The sequence below is a fragment of the Bombina bombina genome, chromosome 1 (genome assembly GCF_027579735.1).
Source record: "Bombina bombina isolate aBomBom1 chromosome 1, aBomBom1.pri, whole genome shotgun sequence".
Classification (NCBI taxonomy): Eukaryota; Metazoa; Chordata; class Amphibia; order Anura; family Bombinatoridae; genus Bombina; species Bombina bombina.
The window spans coordinates 1,212,347,305-1,212,361,601 of NC_069499.1; the positions used below are offsets into that span (position 1 = coordinate 1,212,347,305).

Below are 14,297 nucleotides of genomic sequence, written 5' to 3' on the forward strand. Positions count from 1 at the left end.
CATCTGCTTCAATATTTAATCCCTCTGGTGATCTAGTTTGTAGATAAAAGATCCACTTCACTTCTTTCTTACATAGGGCATAATCCCTATCACCACCTCTTTTTGTCCAGGGTACATGATCAATAGCTTGAAAAAGAGCCAATGAGGAATCCCCATTATGCTCAAATTTAAAATGCGAAGCTACCGATGTGAACACATCAGGGTCATCAGACATCAGAGAGACACATTGCAGGTGAACTGATAAAAGCTGATAAAAGAATACCATCTGAGAGGACAGAGATTATCACCACCTGAGAGGAGAAAAGGTTCTCACCAACATTTGAAAGAACAACAGAGAGTCCAAGATTACCATTGAATTCGTAAGGCTCCGATAATACCAAGGGAACGACAAGCGGTCTAGGAAATTTCGGAGGTCACTACACAGGGGTTTAAAGACACAACCATCTCTACCCAGAAAGAGTGAAAACCTTACCTCATATAATTGGGGTTATAGCTGGTAAGCAGGAATTACTTACTTTATTTTCATACCAGAAGAAGTCTCTTTCAAAGAAAAAAACATTTCTTGAGCACATAAAAAACTGTTTATAAACTGTATTTCACCTATTGGAGATATTAAGTTTAGCAGAGCGGCTTGTTATCTTTATTGACTGCTCTCTTTTTTTTTAATATATATGTATATATATATATATATATATATATATATATATATATATATATATATATATATATATATATATAGTCTGGTTAACATTACACAAATTAAATATAGCATCAAGGAAATAATGTATTATTAGTATTTGTATTACTACTACTAATAGTAATAATAATAATATAAACAAGAGTCTACCTGACCCATGTTTTAGTTTTTTTAGTAGAAGAGAATAGGTGAGTATGTGTATAGTGGTCTTTGGGGAGCACCTTATTTTTTTAATATATATGTGTTAACCCCTTAGTGACCAGAGCACTTTTCCATTTTCTGTCCGTTTGGGACCAAGGCTATTTTTACATTTTTGCGGTGTTTGTGTTTAGCTGTAATTTTCTTCTTACTCATTTACTGTACCCACACATATTATATACCGTTTTTCTCGCCATTAAATGGACTTTCTAAAGATACCATTATTTTCATCATATCTTATAATTTACTATAAAAAAATTATAAAATATGAGGAAAAAATGGAAAAAAACACACTTTTTCTAACTTTGACCCCCAAAATCTGTTACATATCTAAAACCACCAAAAAACACCCATGCTAAATAGTTTCTAAATTTTGTCCTGAGTTTAGAAATACCCAATGTTTACATGTTCTTTGCTTTTTTTGCAAGTTATAGGGCCATAAATACAAGTAGCACTTTGCTATTTCCAAACCATTTTTTTCCAAAATTAGCGCTAGTTACATTAGAACACTGATATCTTTCAGGAATCCCTGAATATCCCTTGACAAGTATATATTTTTTTTTAGTAGACATCCCAAAGTATTGATCTAGGCCAATTTTGGTATATTTCATACCACCATTTCACCGCCAAATGCGATCAAATACAAAAAATTGTTCACTTTTTCACAAATTTTTTCACAAACTTTAGGTTTCTCACTGAAATCATTTACAAACAGCTTGTGCAATTATGGCATAAATTGTTGTAAATTCCTCTCTGGGATCCCCTTTGTTCAGAAATAGCACACATATATGGCTTTGGCGTTGCTTTTTGGTAATTAGAAGGCCGCTAAATGCCACTGCGCACCACAAGTGTATCATGCCCAGCAGTTAAGGGGTTAATTAGGGAGCTTTTAGGGAGCTTGTAGGGTTAATTTTAGCTTTAGTGTAGTGTAGTAGACAACCCCAAGTATTGATCTAGGCACATTTTGGTATATTTCATGCCACCATTTCACCGCCAAATGCGATCAAATTAAAAAAAACATAAAATTTTTCACAATTTTAGGTTTCTCACTGAAATCATTTACAAACAGCTTGTGCAATTATGGCACAAATGGTTGTAAATGCTTGTCTGGGATCCCCTTTGTTCAGAAATAGCAGACATATATGACTTTGGCGTTGCTTTCTGGTAATTAGAAGGCCACTAAATCCTGTTGCGCCTCACACGTGTATTATGGCTAGCAGTGAAAGGGTTAATTAGGGAGTTTGTAGTGAGCTTGCAGGGTTAATTTTAGCTTTAGTGTAGAGATCAGCCTCCCATCTGACACATCCCACCCCCTGATCCCTCCCAAACAGCTCCCTTCCCTCCCCCACCCCACAATTGTCCCCGCCATCTTAAGTACTGGCAGAAAGTCTGCCAGTACTAAAATAAAAGGGTTTTTAAAAAAAAAATGAATTTTTTTTTAGCATATTTACATATGCTACTGTGTAGGATCCCCCCCTTAGCCCCCAACCTCCCTGATCCCCCCCAAAACCGCTCTCTAATCCTCCCCTCTGCCTTATTGGGGGCCATCTTGGGTACTGGCAGCTGTCTGCCAGTACCCAGTTTACAATAAAAAGTGCTTTTTTGGGTTTTTTTTTGTTTTTTTCTGTAGTGTAGCTTCCCCCAACCCCCCACCCCCCACAAACAAACCCCCACCACCTTGCTGATTGTTTGGATTTTATTTTGTATTATATTTTTTATATCCCCATTTTCTGCAGTGTAGCGGTTCCCACCCGCTCCCTCCCCGTGCACGCGCCCGCCCCCACCCTCCCGTGCACGCGCGCGCGCCCGTGCGCGCCCCCAGCCACCCCCGCCCACAATCCCGCCCCCCTTCAGATCCACATGGCCATCGATGGCCGCCACCCGCCTCCCGGTCCGGCTCCCACCCACCAACGCAGGTAGCCACCGATCTCCGGTGCAGAGAGGGCCACAGAGTGGCTCTCTCTGCACCGGATGACTTAAAAAGGTTATTGCAGGATGCCTCCATATCGAGGCATCACTGCAATAACCCGAAAGCAGCTGGAAGCGAGCAGGATCGCTTCCAGCTGCTTTCCACACTGAGGACGTGCAGGGTACGTTCTCAGGCATTAACTGCCTTTTTTCTGAGGACGTACCCTGCACGTCCTCAGTCGTTAAGGGGTTAAATATTCAGGCCACACAGCAGTTTGCATATGTTTGTTTGTTTGGTTATGTAAAGTTTTTTAATGTATGAAATACATTTGGATATTATTGTACACTCATATAGCCTTCCTTTGTAAATGGAGTTTGATTTTTTTGTGCCACTTGCCAATGTGTTCAGATACTTTTTATCTCACATAGCAAGTTACCGCCACATATATTGCCCCACACCTAAGATAAGTACACAGTGACACAGTGTCTCACTGACATAAATATACTGTCTTAAAGGGACAGTCAAGTCCAAAAAAAACTTTCATTTTTCAAATAGGGCATGTAATTTTAAACACCTTTCCAATTTACTTTTATCAACAATTTTGCTTTGTTCTCTTGGTATTCTAGTTGAAAGCAAACCTAGGGAGGCACATATGATAATTTCTAAGCCCTTGAAGGCCGCCTCTATTTTATTTACTTTTCACAGCAGGGGAGAGCAAGCTCATGTAGGCAGGGCCGGCTCAACCATGGGACCAAGTGGGTCCAAGGGACCCAGGCAGCACTTGACAAGGGGCAGCACTTTATTGACTGAGTCAGTCACTGTCAGACCCCTGTCTTCTGTCTCTGTGTGGGAATGCACAAAGACACAGAATAAACCCCCTAAATTCTTTCCCACTTATGCTGAATAAGCATTGGTTGCATGCAGGTAGGCAAGCTTAGTAATGTCAGTGGCCAGGCTAGTAGGTTGATATGTTAATCAATAATGTTATTATTGTGGGGCGTCATTGTAATTTCTGACCCAGGCAGCACAATGTCTTGAGCCGGCCCTGCATGTAGGCCATATAGATAGCATTGTGATCATGCTAGTGGCAGACACTGCACTAATTGGCTAAAATGCAAGTCAATAGATAATAACTAAAAGTCATGTGATTAGGGGCGGTCAGAAGATGCTTAGATACAAATTAGTCACAGAAGTATAAAGTGTATTATTATAACAGTGTTGGTTTTGCAAAACTGGGGAATGGGTAATAAAGGGATTATCTATCTTTTTAAACAACAAAAATTCTGGTGTTGACTGTCCCTTTAATGCTGTTCCCCACAGGCTTCTATAATTACTCTGTGTATAGCTGATATAGTAAGTCATATGTTTATTTCTGTTGATTAGCTTTGTAAATAAGCAATTTAGTTTATAATCTGCATAATCAGTTTTAACCCATACAATCTTCTTTGTATGATTACATTTTAGGAGCACAAAACTCAGCTTTCATAAGAAACCTGACATTCTGTAACTGGAATTAATAGATGCTGAAAAGCAACTGTTACATGGTTTTATTTACCACAATAAATTATTTTCCAGTTTATATTGGTCCTTTTTAATCACTGTAAATTTGTACTTATCCAGAGAAAGGTATCATCTAATCTTATTGAAACATGAAAACAAAGTAAAATAATCTTACCCACATTATTTAAATATTATTCACTAAAAAGCTGAAAACCACTTGTTTAGATCTTTAATTTGAACAAAGCATCTAAAGGAAATGTGTTAATGCATTAATGTCCCTATTTTAATTACAGTTTGTTCCAGTTTACTGATAGATTATAGGCTGCATTGATGCTTAGCAACATTTGTAAAATTCTGCCTAGATCCAGGCATTGAGTCTAATACCGGTATATAGATAGCATTGTTTTGTGTGTCAGCTTGCATTACCTATTTGTCTGACACACACAGTGACAGCTCCTAGGCCTTTTAATGTAGCCACGTCTCCTTCTTTGTACTTCAAAACACTGTGCAGAGTATATTTACCCCTTGGGGCATCATTTTGATTTCCAGGAACAGAAAGAGAACAATGACAAGAAATGCATTAATAAAAAAATAAAAGAAATCACCAGAGAGATAATGAAAAGCTCTTATGGCCAAACATTCATAGAACTAAATGGATTTAGCCTTCTTTTTTTTACCCATATTTAACAAATAAGCCATGAAAAAGTTAATTGGAAATATTCTGTCATGTGAACTAAAATACTAAAATGATATTGCATTTTCTTTATTTTATACAGAGGCACATCCGAAGGGCAGAAAGGCGACCAGCAGTAATGCAGAAAGCTTGCAAGGCTAAATTTTACAGTAAATAATTCCATGTAAAACACACTGAAGACTCAATAGTATTACTACATTAGTTTCAGTAGCTTGAAGCAATTTATTTTAAAGCTTTCCAACTTAAGATAAATAACATATTTAACTCAGGGTACCTTATGGTATCTTTATAATAGAATCTAAATCTAATATTTAATGAGGGCTATTTTAAGGGAACATTTTATTATAGATGCATTACTTTATTTCAGACTTTAATATTTTTTTTCCCAGTATATACCCAGGATTTGCATGTAGTGAATCTTGAACATATATTCATATTTTCATGAGTTGTGAATCCTTGTGAGACCCAAAAGAAGAGTGCTTGGAAATGTGATGACATTTATAAATTAATTTTACTCCTTATTTGACATTCTAAAATGCTCCGCATAAGATGCTGTATAGTTAAATCCAATTTCACAGCATAGAAGTAACACTTGACTTTTAAAGGGAATTCCTATTAAAACAAAATGGGCGTGGCCCTGCATCTGCTGTGGTCAATTTGACCACTTTACTTTTTTCCATCTAGATTCTAGGACTGGACAAAACAATGACACTCAACAGAACTATTTGCTGTGTAAAGAGGCAGCTGTGTCTCCCCCTCATTTTAGTCACACCAAACTTAGCTGACAGCAGCAGTTGCTGGGGGAAGCCTGATCAGTTTTCACATGTTGGTCACTTTGTGGAAGAGTCTGTCAGCTCACACAAATAATTGCAGCATGTCTGTGTACAACTGTCTCTATGACAGAGATGAAATAACAAGGGTGGATATTTATTATGCATATTCTTTGTTCTTTTATTTGAAACACATTACTTGTAAAATGGCATGTGTTCTGTCCCTCCCAAAGGATTAACAATGACAGTGACAATATAATGGGATTCTTCAAAGTACTTTTTGATATATTGTTCGCATTATATATTCTAAAATATATAGTGAGAACAAGGCTGAAGTATCCAAAGCTAAAATCTGCATAAACATCATATGCATAATGAGCAGTTAGTATTTCTTATTAGTGTGTAAAAAAGTGTTGTCCTGGTCTTGCGAGGATAGGGGCAGCCTTCAGGTGTGATTGTGTGTAACAACCCACCAAGGGTTTTTGTGTTGTATTGGAACCCAGTTGCAGCGGAACAGCACTTCCTTACAATCACGACCCTCAGGAAATCCTGAGAGTGGATACAGAATCCTGAAGGGTCAGTGGTGGCACGGAGGCCTTTAATAATAATGAAAGGGCAAAGACAGAGACATAGTCAAAACAACCTGAAGTCAGGGCAGGCAGCAGGCAAGCGAATAAAAAGGACAATCCAAAGTCAGGAACCAGGAAATCTGTATAATGGAATCATGGTTAACACAGACAAAATATAAGGTAAGATCTCCAGAACCAAGAAGCAAGGAAAATAATAAAGGACTGACTGGGGGGCGTGCTGAGAATTTATAGGGAAACTAAGTCACGTGACCGGTCACCTGCCCCCAGTAGGTGGAGCAAGCAGAGTCAATAAGAGGATGTCAGGGACTCAGCACCATCTTGGTTTTTCTCAGAGTCCCTGGCCTGCACTCCTCCATCAGACCCAGACCCCTCCTCCCTTCCTATGCTCAAACGCCGAGTTCTACCATGACAGCAAGTTTGCCGCAAAACTCGGCGGCGAGAAATAGAGGGGAAGACAGTCACGGGCCAGCGATAGGAGGCCCGGGAGGTAGAGACTGTTACCACACCACATCTAGGATGCCACCGGAAGCCAGTAGCAGGTAAGTGTCCGGCCGTGCAGTGACATTGTGGCTGCATAAAAATGGGCTGCAGACAGAGGGTAATATGGTTATGCATTCAATGTTCACAGTTCTAGATACCAGGTTCCATAGTATTTTAGAACTGTGTATTATCTATTTGGAAAAAAAACCTGAATGACGGTTAATATATATTTTTTTACAGTTTTTAAAAGACTTCAGATATATATGATAACTTAAAACAAAATGTTTTCTGAAGTTAGGACATTTCACAATAAACTATGATAGTTAATTAAAAAATTACATATCCTTAAATGAATTTCCAGACATCTTACACATTAAGCTACTAAAGTTGCTAACATTTCTGTAGCATGTAGACACTTATTCCATTTTATAAACTGCTGAGGTTCCCAGGATTCTCTATATGTAATTGTTCCTCCTTGTAGACTCCATTATACTTAAAAGTGATATAGATAGGGGGCAGGGAGATAGCCTTAACAGTACGGTATCCTGAGTGTATAATTTAACTCAGGATATATATTACCTTATATAAAGGAACATTGTGCAGACCCTTAAAAGTACTATACAAAAAACAAAAAAAAGGTAGAAAGTGTAGATACCAAAAATCATTGAACTACACACAAGACAGGGATTTCAGCACAAATATTTTATTTTGAATTAAATATTCAAGAAAAAATGTTGTTGAAATAAATCACAGAGTGTCCTCAAAGATTGCAAATCTACATGTTGGATAGGATGTTATTTATCTCACAAACAGACTAGTGAACCATTTTTAAAGTACTCTAGAGCAAAGGCAAACAAGTTGTGGATATAATGATCAACTTTTTATAAAAACAAATTTTCCAAATACAATGACCAGGTATCCGCAGGACAACACCTCCACTAGAGGATAGCAATGCCCTAGGCGTAGTATTTGGCTATCATAGTGATCCTAGAGGATCTATGCCTGCTGGATACATCTAACATCCTTTAATAAGGCATTTATGTTAATACAAACAAGTACCTATCAATTTTAAGCACTTATATAATTATAAATGTTCCGGTTTAAATAACAAAGACTACGGAGTTATATGCAACACCAATTTCAGAGGGCACCTCTTTAAATAGAATCCGGTGTCATGAAAATTAATAGTATGTAGGATCCATGCATATAACTCCAAAAACGAGTCTTGTTTAAACCATGGCTATATTGGTCACAACATTAAATGTACAAGACAAAGTTGTTAAAACATTGCGGCCATGAACATATAGGAGCAAAAAGAAGAACAGTTCATATGTTTTCCCACATGCGGTAAAGGCTTATTTTCCGGTGTATTGTTATACATATCACCTTATGCTTGCAAATGTCTGCAAATGGCGAGTATGGCAAAGTTCTTATTTCTCCAAATGCAAAAACCGCATTCAACTTTTTCTCCCTAGCTGTATCAAACAGTCATACTTCAGCTACTCACATAGCCACCAAAACACGGCTTTCAAAGGCAGGCGTTTATACCTATTTAGGGTCCTCCTTGATTTGCCGCAAACACAGAACTTGTTTGGTCATCTGTTTATTCCGCAACAAAGTTTCTTGCTCCGAGCACATCACTGCCGACGCGCGTTTCACCCCCCACGTGACACTACGTCATAGGGGTTTCCTCAGGGTAAACGGTTATCTTCTTAGTATAGGCCTTGGCTTTTTAACCGTGCATGCTTCAATGCGATTGGATACCGCTGTTTAGTTGAAGACCAATAGGTTGAGTTGCTTACAAGCATACCTCCCTTTTCCAGGAAAGGTGAAAAGATTTGGAGTGCAAAGGATAACTGATTCAACAGTTTTTCTTATGCTATAGTGCTTAATCTTAATTTATTAGATACTGAATGTGTATATTAATACATCAAACTATTATATATATTTAAAAACCAACAGTTTACGTTTTAAACATAAACCTTACATATAGGAAATAAAAAATGGTTCACAAGTCAAAACAGTTTTTCTTATATTTTATTTTAAATTAAATTCAACATACTGACTTTTAGTCCTTTAGAATTGGTGCAGGCTGAGAACATGTAACAACACAGTAAATCTATATACATATATATACACAGTTAAGCCCTTTCATTTCTATACTTCAAAGGCAAGTAAGATTCACAAAAAAGCTGCAAATTCAAACTTTTCATTAAGGCCTTTTGGAGTAAGTGTTTGGAGTTTATACATCCACTCAGTTTATTTTTTGAGGAGACCATTATCAATGTCCCCTCCTCTCCCATAGAGGGAACATTTTTCAATTCCAATTACTCTTAAGTCAGCTACATTGCAACCGTGGTGTGTAGCAAAGTGTAAAGCTACACCACTTTTTATCTCTCCTTTACTTGCTGCCTTAATATCATCCCTGTGCTCGGTCACGCTTTCATTCAACATTCGCCTGGTTTTACCCACATAGAACACCGGGCAACTGCAGGATAATAGATAGATTACATTTTCCGTTTTACAGTTAATAAACTGTTTTATAAAATATAATCCAGTGCCAGTTGAAAATGTCTTTGATCGAACAATATATTTGCATAGAACACAGCCTCCACATTGAAAGCTGCCTTTAACTCTTGTGTGTAGTTCAATGATTTTTGGTATCTACACTTTATACTTAAAAGTGACATACCATGGAGCAACTGCCACTGACTTGGAGGTCCGTGGAGGGGGCAAGATGTGTCAAATACAAATGTAAGCACCTACTTAATTCAATGGTTTGATGCCAATGAACTATAATATTTAAAATGATGTGCAGCTCATTTGTACATTAAAGGGATACTGAACCCAATTTTTTTCTTTTGTGATTCAGATAGAACATGCAATTTTAAGCAACTTTCTAATTTACTCCTATTATCAATTTTTCTTCGTTCTCTTGCTATCTTTATTTGAAAAAGAAAGTCCAGCATCCTGGACAGCACTTGTCTATTGGTGGATGAATTTATCTACCCATCAGCAAGAACAACCCAGGTTGTTCACCAAAAATGGGCCGGCATCTAAACTTACATTCTTGCTTTTCAAATAAAGATACCAAAGAATGAAGAACATTTGCTAATAGGAGTACATTAGAAAGTTGCTTAAAATTGCATGCTCTATCTGAATCACGAAAGAAAAAATTTGGGTTCAGTGTCCCTTTAAGCAACTCTCTCCTGTTCCACTTGTTATTACTAATGTAACTGTGTTCAGAGCATTTTATTTTATTACCTCCTATCTGAAAACATTTCTGTGGATGCCATTGGCCACTAAGTGATATTAAAAAAAAAATTGCATTAGCACAGGCACTGTTTGGTATATATATATATATATGATACGCCCTGAGGAAGCCCAATGACGCTTGGTCACGTGGGGGGTGAAACGGCCGTTGGCGTGTGACGTCATTCTGCACAGCTGAGAACCAGGTCCTAAATGTTGCTCGATGCAAGCCGTAAACACAGCTCTGGAAACCGCAATAGGAAGCAGGCTCTGTACCCGGATTAAATCATCCTAAAGAGAATCTAACGGAGGAGGATTTAGTTTCCCGGAAGTTATTTGTAATGTATTCATGGACTTACGAGTCTAACTGTTTTGCAAATGGAATGCATTGCCTGGGATAAATGAAATAGAATGAACTCTATACGCAACAGCTCAACTATATGCTGCAAGGGGAAATGAAGTATTTCTCTAGAATATGAATTTAAATGTCTATCTTTGCCTGCCCTTAATATACGGTTCATATTGCTGTGATTACACAACTAGTATCTTATAAACATAGATCCCCAAATTTTTACCATGGTAGCTGGTACCTCTTTATAATATTGGTGCTACCCTCTGGTAGGGGTGTTGTTTACTGATATGAAAGTGTAAAAGGTTAAACATGTAACCTATTGTTATTTTGCACAACTTTACAATATAGTTAGTATTAGGCATAGATCCTCAGGTGTTTACTCATGATAACAACTTTCCAATTTAGATTGGGTTATCCTCTGAGAGAGGTGTTGCCAATATAATTCTTGTGTTACGAGCTACTCTGCATGGATCCCCAGTGTCATCCGTGGTAGCAGATTCCTGTGTATACACGGGGCTACCCACTGGTAGGGGTGTTGCTTAATAACTCTTTCTAGCCTTATTTAAGGTCAATAGCCTGCATCGTAAGCAACTTTTGTGAGCTGGCCAGCTTTTTCTATGTATTTATTTTTACATATTGAATCACTATAAATATATTTGCACTTATAATAAATTTTACAAACTATTAACATGTGTGTGGTTTTGACTTAGGGGACCCAGCCGTTGATTGGTTCGCACTGAAAGCTGAGAACACCTGTTTCTAACATACTAAATAAATCTATCATTTTTTCTATGAGTCATTGACTAGATTATTGCATATATATTTGTGTGTGTGTGCTTATGAGCACAAATTAAATAAATGCCTCTTTGGAGCTATATACCCAATATGGCCAAAAGTATGTGAACACCAGACGTTCATACCTATAAAAGCTTGTTGGACATCCCATTCCAAAACTATGGTTGTTAATATGGAGTCACAAACCACTACTGCCACTCTTCTTAGAATGCTTTCCACAAGATTTTGGAGCTTGTCTGTGGGAATTTGTGCCCCTTCAGTCAAAAGAGCATTTGTAAGGTCAGGCATGGATTTTGGATGAGAGGTTCTGGCTTTAAATCAGTGTTCCAGTTTATCCCCAAGGTAGCCAGTGGGGTTGAGGTCTAGGTCCTCAGGCCACTCAAGTTCCTCAACGCCAAACTTGCAAACCATGTCTTAATTTATCTCATTTTGTGCACATGGGCACAGTCATGCTGGAACAGGAAAACACTTTCACCAAACTAGTGCTACAAAGTTGGAAGCAGCCAATTGTCTAAAATGTCTTTGTATCCTGCAGCATTAAGATGATCTTTCACTGGAACTAATGGGCCTAGTCCAAACCCTGAAAAACAGTCCCAGACCATCCCTCTTCAACCAAATTTTACAGTAGGCACTATGCAGGTAGCATTTTCCTGGCATCCACCACACACAGATTTTGAGAAGAATGATTCATAATTCCAGAGATATATTTCCACTGCTCCAGAGTCAAGTGGAATGATGCTTTACACCACAGCCAACGCTTGTATTGCTCATGCTGATGTGAGGCTAATACACAGCTGCTGGGTTATGGAAACCCATTTCATGAGGCTCCCAATACACTGGCGGAACTACCATTAAAGCAGCAGGAGCAGTGACGCAGGGCTCGAGTGTTGAGGGGGCCTATAGCAGCCTATATATAGACTTGTGCAGAATATGTACAATCATACTGAATAGGGAGCCTTTTATTAGTGCACATTGCAGGTCCATCTAACTATCCTCAAAATCATTATACAGAGAAGCATGTATATTATTACTATTGCTTACTACTGAGTTACCTTTAGGGGGCCCAAAAAAATGCACTATGGCTCTCTGTTGAGTAGATCTGGTGATGCCAACGCACCGTTCTTGTGCTAATGTTGCTTCCAGAGTGAGTAATGCAACATATGATGGGCTATTTCTATGCACAACAAACTTTAGCACTCTGGGGCCCTGCTCTGTAAGTTGTATACCTACCACTTCCTTGCTGGGCTGTTGCTCCTAGACACTTCCACTTCACAATAATAGCACTTACATTTGACTGGGGAATATTTAGTTGGGCAGAAATTCCACAAACTAACTTGTGGCAAAGGTGGCATCCTATGTATGATAGTGCCCTGTTTAAAGTCACTGAGCTATTAGCCCATTGTGCTGCCAGTGTTCTAAAGAGATTTAATGGCTATGTGCTGGATTTTATGCACCTGTTAGCAATGGGTGTGACTGAAATATATGAACTCAGTAATTATTTGGGGTGTCCACATACCTTTTGGTTATATAGTGTATCTCAAATTCTAAATTGACCTATTGAGATTATTAATAGATCTACATGCCTTTTCTTATGGTACTAGAAGCCCCTAGGATCCCTGAGTTATACTGCAAACAAAAATCTATTTAAAATCTGTCTATTTGGCTATAATTCAACAATCATTAAATTGATTTACTTAAAGGGACAGTCAAGTCCAAAAAAAACTTTCATGTTTCAAATAGGGCATGTAATTTTAAACAACTTTCCAATTTACTTTTATCACCAATTTTGCTTTGTTCTCTTGGTATTCTTAGTTGAAAGCTAAACCTAGAAGGTTCATATGCTAATTTCTTAGACCTTCAAGGACGCCTCTAATCTAAATGCATTTTGATAATTTTTCAGCCCTAGAGGGCATTAATTCATGTGTTTCATATAGATAACATTGAGCTCATGCACGTGAATTTACCATGGAGACAGCTGTGATTGGCTAAAATGCAAGTCTGTCAAAAGAACTGAAATAAGGGGGCAGTCTGCTGAGGCTTAGATAAAGGGTAATTACAGAGGTAAAACGTGTATAATTATAACTGTGTTGGTTATGCAAAACTGGGGAATTGGTAATTAAGGGATTATCTATCTTTTAAAACAACAAAAATTCTGGTGTTGACTGTCCCTTTAAGTGTTTTTAGGTTTAATGACAAATACCAATCCATCCCCATGTGACCAACTATTTACCACATTGGTCATTACAAGTGAGAGTTATAAACATTTAAAGGGACAGTCAAAACCAGCATTTTTGTTGTTTTAAAAGATAGATAATCCCTTAATTACCAATTCCCCAGTTTTGCATAACCAACACAGTTATAATTCTACACGTTTTACCTCTGTAATTACCTTGTTTCTAAGCCTCAGCAGACTGCCCCCTATTTCAGTTCTTTTGACAGACTTGCATTTTAGCCAATCAGAGCTGTCTCCATTGTAAATTCACGTGCATGAGCTCAATGTTATCTATATGAAACACGTGAACTAATGCCCTCTAGTGGTGAAAAAATATCAAAATGCATTTATATTAGAGGCGGCCTTCAAGGTCTAAGAAATTAGCATATGAACCTCCTAGGTTTAACTTTCAATTAAGAATATAAAGAGAACAAAGCAAAATTGGTGATAAAAGTAAATTGGAAAGTTGTTTAAAATGACATGCCCTATTTGAAACATGAAAGTTTTCTTTGGACTTGACTGTCCCTTTAAAAATGGTATCACATGGTAACTCCTGAACTTAAAACAGCACTGCAATTGTAATAAATAAATAAATAAAAAAAACTGCTGTCAAATTAAACATCTAAGAGCTGCAGAAGAATCACAATTGTTTCTGTGTGTTTCACAACAATAAATGATGTGTAAGTATCAAAGTGGTGTCATGCAATTTGCGTAAAACAACACTGTACAGTACTAAATTTTTGGATGATTGGGGCTTGATAATTAGCATTTGAGAATCAGCTGTGGCTCACAGTTTTCTCAACCATGATCAATGTCTGTTAATAACAATTCACTTTTGGGCAAAATTC

At 37.7% G+C, this 14,297-nt stretch overlaps 1 protein-coding gene across 1 annotated transcript in view; it reads left to right on the plus strand.

Moving 5' to 3' along the window:
• The window catches only part of LOC128647430 (UAP56-interacting factor-like), an 80,650-nt gene that overhangs the window by 19,444 nt on the left and 46,909 nt on the right, over positions 1–14,297 (plus strand). The gene's annotated exons all lie outside the window — the stretch shown is intronic.